We start from the raw sequence: 9,058 nt of genomic DNA on the forward strand, positions 1-9,058 counted from the left end.
AGAGAGAGAGAGAGAAAGAAAGAAGATGGCTTTCTAAACAATGGTCAAGGACAAAATTGTGACCAAACAGACTTAATTAAACAGAGGAGCTAAAATGTAAAAGACTTTACAAAAATACTGTAACACAGGCTGGGAATTTAGCTCAGTGGTTCTGGCACCTGCCTCGCCAAGTACAAGGACCTGGACTCAATCTCTGGTAGTTAAAAAAAAAGAAGAAAAGAAAAGAAATACTGTAATACAATAGGAATGAACATATTCTGGGTACTGCTTAGGTAAAAAGGGAGCAGGGTGGCACATGCCTATAGTTTTTAGAACAACATAGCCTCTTCAATAAATTCAGACTGGAAAAGCAAAAATGGTAGGGGAAGGGGAATAAGGGAAAGGGAAAAAAATATGAGAAAATGTAAAAATGGAATTAAAGTCTTTGTAGGTGGGGAGGGGAAGAGGGGGTGAAGGGAGGGCAGGGACAAGGGGGAAAAATGAGAACCAAGACCTGTCATGTAGAGGTACAAGATCCCAGTAATGAATGTAACTGTACTGTATACCTAGAATGTACCAATAAACTCAATAAAAAAAAAGAAAAGCAAAAATGAGAAGAGCACTGAGGAACCTGTAAATTAAAAGTTATTTAAGCAATATAACAGTAGGCACAGTGGTGCAGGCCTGTAATCTCAGCACTCTGGGAGGCTGAAGCAGGAGGATCAAAAGCTTGAGCCAAGACTTAGTAACTTAATGAGACCCTATCTCAAAAAGGAGAGAAGTGAGAAGGTACTGGGTTTAATTCCTTGTAACACTCATGCGCGCGCGCGCGCGCACACACACACACACACACACACACACAGGTATGTCAATACAATGGAAAGGGTGGACTTACTGAATCCCATTTTTTTGGGGGGGATGGATCGAACTCAGGACCTTGCTCTTGTGAGGCAGGTGCCAGAACAACTGAGGGGAATCCCCAGCTCTCTGAATCCCATTTTGAATACTGTAATTTTTTTTTCTTTGAGCCATGGTCTTGCTATGTAGTTCAGACTGGCCTTGAACCATAGTGATTCTCCTGTCTCAGCCTCCTGAGTGCTGAGATTACGTGTGTGCCGCCATACCTGGCTTTGTAAATTTATGAGATAGACAAATGTAAACACTGGATATCTCCTCCACCCGTCCTGGGGATGAAACCCAGACCTTTCACTTGTGAGGCAGGCATGGCGCCACTGAGCTAAGTCCCCAGCCCAACACTGGATATTTGATATTAAGAATAAAAAGGGGGACCAGGGATTTAGCTCAATGGTTCCACTGCCTGCCTTGCAAGTGCGGGGACCAGAGTTAGATCCCTGGTAACAAAAAAACAAAACAAAACAAAACAAAAAAAAAGAAAAAAAGAAAAGGGGAGGGCTGGGGATTTAGCTCAGTGGTGCCACTGCCTGCCTCACAAAAGCAAGGTCCCGAGTTCAATCCCCAGTACCAAAACAAAACACCACAAAAAATAAACAAAAAATAAAAGGGGAAATGAAGAGAATGTGAAATATGAACTTATGAAGAAACTAGTATGCTCCTAAATATCTTGACCTTTATGTATTTTATTTTTGTGTCCGTGTGCAGTGCTGGGGAATGAACCCAGGGCCTTTGCACTGAGCTATACTGCCAGTCCTTTTCATTTTTTGAAACAAGGTATTGCTGAGTTGCTATTTGAGCTCAAATCTGTGATCTTCCTATCTCAGCATCCCAGAATGCTGGATTACAAGCATACACTACTGTGCTTGACTCGCCTTTATTTAGAAAGAGGTCAGACTTGTTTTTATGTCTAGCTATCATAATTTTGACACTGTTCCTCATAGAAGAAAGATTCACACTGAAAACAGATTATTAGTTCTCTTCAAGTAGATGAGTTTCAGCTGCATGAGTTCTACCCTTGGGTCGACATTTAGCTCCTCAAAGAATAAAAAAATCTCATAGTCCAGACTCAGTTTCATCTATCCTGTCCCCTATTCTGTCCAAACACACTTGATAAAGCAGCTGATGTCCACAGAAGATAAGCAAGTGCCCTATGTAGAAGTAAGATCTCTAGTTGTGGTCTGAAGGGTCTGCAAAATGCAATCTGAATTTGAACCACTGCCTGAGAGCTAAAAATCATTTTTACATTTGTATAACATTTTTACACATAGGGGAAATAAGAACTGTTGATGTAAAATTATTATGAAATTAAAATTTCAGTGTTTGTTTGGTGGTACTTTGGATCAATCCCAGGACCTTCACAATGAGTCACCACCCGCCAGTACTTTTGTTTTTACTTTTTCAAGACAGGGTCTTGTTAAGTCAATAAATTGCCCAGGCTGGGCTGAAACATATCCTTCTGCCTCAGCTTCCTAGAGTGCTGGGATTACAGGTTTATGGCACTATGCCTAGCTCCCCAGGACTTAAAAGATAGAGTCCCACTAATAAGTCCAGCTTGGTCTTGAACTCAGTTTGTAGCACAGGATGGCCAGCAAGGAAAGTCTCTTGCTTTGGGCTCCAGTTTTGGGATTACAGGCATGACCACCATGCTCAGGTTTATTTCTTATTTTTTCTCAGGCTTTTTACAGAAACGTTTGCAGATCCCTGGTCTACAGCCCCATAGCACTGGGTAGGGACAGATTTATAGAACAAGAACTGGGTCAGGCACATGCAAAGTATTACTGCGCATGAAATGTGAACATCCTGGTGCGGCCCATTTGCTTTACATCTTGGATGCTGCTGGAGAAGAGAGAACTGGTAGCTGCTGTGTGTCTTCCGGCTAACATGCTGAGCTGAGGTGGGCCAACTGTTTCTATTCTCACTACCCCTTCAATCATGAGCCTTTCAGCCATGCCTGTCAACAGGGAGACCAATTAGTGCCAATTTCCATGTTTAAATGTTTCCTTATGACAGGGTTGAGGTTACCACCTCATTTCACACAATTCAGGGTCACAAGGGTGACCTGGACTAGAGTCAAACCAGGGCTTCAAAAGTGAAAGGCAGCTGTTTCACCAACCCCTAGAGCTCTCCAGAAAGCAACCAAGAAGCCACGTCATTTACCACAGGGGACCTAGCACAACAGGGGTAAATAGCCAACTGGTCCAGCAAGTCTATTATCCTTCACATCTACCCTCAGATTCCCTACAGATGTTTACAGCAAAGCTTTATTGGGGCCATGTGTAGTCACCAGGTTCCATGGAATTTAATTCAAAAGCACCAGACAGCAGGATCTCCACTTCAGAGCTCTGCGTGTTTTAGGTGCTCAGGAACTTACATCCAAGGGACTGAATTCTCACAAGTCAAAGGGCTTTTCTGCTTAGGAAAGAAGATGCATTTACAGGAAACTTTATTTTACATTAGACTGCCTTGGTGAGTGTGTGTGTTACTGGGGATCAAACCTAGAGTTTCATGTATGCTAAGCAAGAGCTCTACCTACCATTGAGCTGCATCCCCAGCATATTGCATAGAGTGTATATTGGAATGTTTCAATAAGATCAAAATTTATTAAAATGGACATCATTTTATTAAGACAGGGTTTCACTGTGTAGTTCAGGCTGGTCTTGAATTATGTATGTACCCCAGGATGGTCTTAAACCCACAGAGATCCTCCTGCTTCAGCCTCTGGCAAACTGGGATTACAGGTGTGTGCTACCACCCTCAATCCTTTTTTTTTTTGGTACTGGGGATCAAACTTGGGTCTTTGCACTTGTGAGCCGGGTGGTGGCACCACTGAGCTAAATCCCCACCCCCTCCTTTTTTTGGAAACAGGGTTTTGCTATATAGTCCAGGCTGGCCTCAAACTCACAGCAATCTTCCTTGCTGTGATGGGATTACAGGTGTGTACCGCCACACCTGGCTATATCATCTAGCTATAGATAACAAGTCCTTAAGGCTAAGGATGTAGCTCAGCAGTACCAGGCCTACCTGTCAAGGGCAAGATCATGAGTTTGATCCCAGTACCCCTTCCCCCTCCCCCAGCAAAGTCTTTGAGACCACATGGTTTTTCAAAAGCATTGCATAATTTTAAAACTTGAAGTGCTGTTTACATTATATAAAATTATAAGTAGCAATTCAGTGGCATTTAATATATTCACAATGCAATTTCTTGTTTAGCCTTTTCACATTCACCTATTTATAAAAATTTTACTTATGTAAAATTTTGGGTATTGTTTTGAGATGGTTTTACCATGTTGTCCAGGCTGGCTTTTAACATTTGGGCCCAAACAATCCTCCTGCTTCAGCCTCCCAATCCCAATTAGCTGGGCACAGGGCTGGGCATTTAGCTCAGTGGTGCCACCACCTGCCTCGCAAGCGCAAGGACCCCCCCCAAAAAAAAAGAATACTGACACCAAGTAGCTGGACACCGGCCACACCACTGCACTCAGCCAAGAATTACCAGCAATTTTTAAATGATTTCTCTTAGACATTCAACTACTGCAAATCATACCAGTGTACAACAGGAAAAGAGACCTTTTACTTATTTTTATTATTTGTGGTGCTGGGGATTGAATCCAGGGTCATATGCATGTTAGGCATGTGCTGCACCACTGAGATCTAAGTCACCAAGGCTGGGCTGGAACTTGCACTCCTCCTACCTCACAGAGTGCTGGGATTACAGGCATGTACCACCACACCTGGCTAAATATTTTTTTCCTCTGTGGTACTAAGATTGAACCCAAGGATTCATACATGCTAGGCAAGCACTCTACCACTGATACATCTCCAGCCCACTTCCACACTATAGACCTTGCTGTGTCCTGACACCGAGAAGGGCTACACAGAATCTCCTCCCTCAGTTGATACTATCATAATCTCCAGTAACATTTGCATTCTGAATGATAGGAAATGGGAACAGCTGAACCACAAATAATTATCTTTCTTGTAAAAATTAAATGCAACGATTTTTTTTTTTTGTATCATAATCTCCAGTAACATTTGCATTCTGAATGATAGGAAATGGGAACAGCTGAACCACAAATAATTATCTTTCTTGTAAAAATTAAATGCAACGATTTTTTTTTTTTTTTGAGACAGGATTTCACTATGTAGTGAGACTGACCTGAACTCACTATGTAGCTCAGGCTGGTCTCGAACTCACAGCGATCCTCCTATCTCAGCCTCCCGAGTGCTGGGATTACAGACGTGCACCATCACGCCCAGCCTATTTTTTTTGGTAACAATTTTTTGAGGTTCATCTTAATTTCACCAAGCCTGTTAGTTCCCTGCCTTTCAGGTTTTCCATTTTTTGAGCCAGGGTCTTGCCAAGTTGCTAAATCACCCAGGTTGGGCTTGAATTTGAGATCCTCCAGCCTCAGTCTCCCAGAATGCTGGAATTAGAAGTCTGCAACACCACCATATGGATTTTCCCCTCTCACTCTTCCCACATGAAGCCACCTGCCAGTGTGATGCAACAAAAAGACATGGTCCTTTGTGGACTCCAGTGAGTCAAATTTCTAAGCCTGCCATTCTGTTCCAGCAGCAGAAAATGAACTAAGACAGCATGACAGGCACAGAGGACACTCTGAGCAACAAAGAGAGCTGGAAAAGTTGCTGATGAAGTGACCACATACTTGTTTCTAGTCAGTTCAGCAGAGCTCTCAAAGAAAAACGTTTAGCAATTTCCTAGAACTCCTTTTTTTTTTTTTTTTCCAGCTTCAAATGTCATTCCCCCTTTTTTTTTTTGGTACCAGGGATTGAGCTCAGGACCTTGCACTTGCAAGGCAGGTGTTGGTACCACTGAGCTAAATCCCCAGCCCCAGAATTCCATTTTATAATGAAAATAATATAAGTTTTTATTTGTTATCTATCACAAGACTAAGAAATGCAATCCAAGAAATGTTAACTCTGTGGTTGAGCACTTACCTAGCTAGCACGTGGGAGGCCTTGGGGTAAATCCCCTGCACCTCACAATAGAAGAAAAAAGGCAATCCAAACTGCTCACTTGTGTAATGGAGCTGGGAAACAGCTTCAGCTTGTATTGCACTGTTTGGCAGGTAAACAGTCCCTGTCCCCATAGTTCTTCTGGGAGCCCTAACCTTAAAGATGACTGGAGCCAGGCATGGTGGAGCATGCCTATAATCTCAGCACTCTGGGAGGCTGAGGCAGGATGACTGCAAGTTTTAGGACAGTCTGGGCAAATTAAAGACTTAGACTTTGTCTCAAAAAAAAAGAAAAAAAGAAAAAGAGTGGGGGGTTAATGGTGGTCCCAGGTCCTAGACCCAGTGTGAAGGCCTTGGGCTCAAAACAACAGCAACAACAACAACAACAAAACAGAACGACTGAATCAGAAGGTAGGGGTAGCAAGAAAGTAAAACACTACAGTAAAATTAAGATCTTATATTACACTATGAAACAGGTTTTCTCACTATGTAGTTCAGACTACCCTTGAACTCACTATGTATCCCAGGCTGGTCTCCAACTTTAAGCAACTCTCCTCCCTCAGCCTTCTGTGTGCTGGGATTACAGGTGTATACCACTACACACAGTAACAAAAATTTTTTTTGGTACCAAGGATTGAACTCAGGATCTTGTGTTCTCAAGGAAGGCGTAGTGCTACTGAGCTAAATCCCCGGCCCTTTGTTTTTGGAGACATGGTCTTACTAGGCAGCTCAGGCTGTCAGTAACTACGTAGCCCAGGCTAGCCTCAAACTCGCAGCAATCTTCCTGCCTCCCTCTCCTCCTAAGTGCTGGGATTACAGGGGTGCACCATTACACCCAGCCAACAAGTTAATATACATCTAGTTTCTAACTATATTATTTGCAAAAAAATCCAGTTTTACTATTAGTTTGCCCCCCCCCGAAACTGAATCTTGGGCCATTGCACGGAGTTACAAACCCAGCCCTTTATGTTTTGAGGAGAGGATCTTGATAAGTCACTAATTTGCCAGGCTGGGCTAATACTTGAGATCCTCCTAAAGTGCTGGCATTATAGGCATGTACCACCTCATGGTTTCATATCAAAGAATCTTCAGTTTGTATGGGCCCCTTTTTCCCCTATTTTTAAAATTTTGAGATGGGGTCTTTCCAAGTTGTCCAGATTGGTCTGGCCCTGAATTTGTGAACCTCCTACCCCAACCTCCCCAGTACTGGGATTATGGACCTGCATCATCACATTTAACAATTTAAAATGAAATTACTGCTGAAGTACCACCAATGTCAGGCAAAGCAAGACATTATTTGCAGGTTTTTGGATGTTTTCAGCAACCAAAAGCTAAATGTGACCAAGCCATTAAAAGAGAAATGACTATGGATCTTCAAATGATTATAGTGACGGTTGGTTGTTTAGCTCTCTTCTGGAAATAGAAGCTTAAAAGTTAAACATTCATCTCTTGGGACCATTTTAAACAAGCCAGGTGAATATCTTCTCCAACAGCAAAATGGGTAAAGCCCTGGGAAAGTAACAGATGGCACTGAGAATTGGCAAACGTGGCCCAAGGCAGGCGCATCTTATACCTTATGGAAAAACACCTCAAAGGTTTCCTCTAATTAAATATTTGTTCTAAGCAGAAACAGCAAGTCTTTGTGTGGCCAGGAGCTGGCCTACAAGTTTCTTTTTTTTAAATCTAAGAAAGGAAATGAATGGCTATTAAATATTAATTCTTTATATGTTAGATCTGTTCTTTCCCTGCCTAGAGGAAAGGAAAAAAGCTAGAGATAAAACAGATATGCTGCCATGTGGAAACAATCTTATCAAGAATGGGAGGCCAATTTAACTAGCAAGGGGATTCATAGTTTTACTAAAGCCAGATGATGTGAAATATTAAACCCCTTGCCATTTATCTGGTAGCCACAAAGAAAAAAATTTTATTTTCTGGCACTGGGGATTGAATCCAGGGGCTAGTGCATCCTAGATGACCACTGAGCTGTTTAAAATTTTGAGACTGAGTCTGTTGCTCAGGCAGAGCTCAAATTTGCAACCTTTCAACCTCAACCTCCTTAGTCGCTGGGATTACAGGCCCACATCAAAGCCCAATTAAGAAAAAAAAAGATTCTTTATGGCATTTTCTTGCCTTTATGATGGGGAATATAATGTGGCCAATTTTTTTGCTGACACTTTCAATCACTAACTACTATCAATTTTTTTTCTTTACTTTTGCTTGAGACTAGGTTTTGCTATGTAGTTCAGGGTGTCCTTGAACTCACTATATAGCCCAGGTTGGCCTCGAACTTGTGGCAATCCTCCTTTCTCAGCCTGAGCGATAGGACTGCAGGTGTGTGCCATTATGCCGGGCTTTATTAACTACTATCAATTTTTTAAACTCTACTATGACCTTGCTAAAGAGAATGTGTCACAGCAAATTAGTCCCAAAACTAGTTCATGTTTTCAGTTTATCTTGAATCTAGAATTTTGAATGGTCATGAAGTAGAGCATGCAAATTCTTCATTTTAATCTATTTTTCTCCATTTTTTTGCAATCCTAGTGATTGAACCCTATGCTAGGCAAGGTCTCTACCAATGAGCCACACCCCTGAACCCCTTTAGTTTCTTCAGATATGAGATTTCTGAACTTGACAGTGTTTTAATAACTTTTAAATGACTGCCTACATGTCACATTTAAAGTTGTTCACTGTATGTTATGAAGCTTCCTTTGCTTGAACTGCTAGAGCAACACTATAGTATAGACCATACCTTGGTGAAACCAAGCATATCTAAAACCACAGGCAAAATCTGAACCTTACTTTGGAGCTCAGAGAACTTTTAAGGCCAAGGCCATAAAAACACAAATAGATGCTAAGATACAAAAAGGAGGAGTGGTTGGAAAAAGTTCAATTCTGATTTTTTTTTTGTACCTGGAATCAAATTCAGGACCTTGTATTTGTGAGGCAGGAGAAGCAACACTGGGCTAAATCCCCAGCCCAATTCTGAATTTTAATTTTCCAAATTTGAAACTTAGAGCAAACAGGCACCTTTTCACCACATTATTATGAAACTAATACTGTTGCAATAAAGGATTACAGTAAATGGCATTCTTTGATGCTAGGTCTAGGACACGTGGGCTCTAAAATTGGTGAACCAGAAAGCCATCTGATCTCAAGACATTGCACATGCCAAGAGCCAAACAGTATAC

The sequence above is a fragment of the Fukomys damarensis genome, unplaced genomic scaffold, assembly GCF_012274545.1.
Source record: "Fukomys damarensis isolate Sample0158 unplaced genomic scaffold, DMR_v1.0_HiC HiC_scaffold_20, whole genome shotgun sequence".
Lineage (NCBI taxonomy): Eukaryota > Metazoa > Chordata > Mammalia > Rodentia > Bathyergidae > Fukomys > Fukomys damarensis.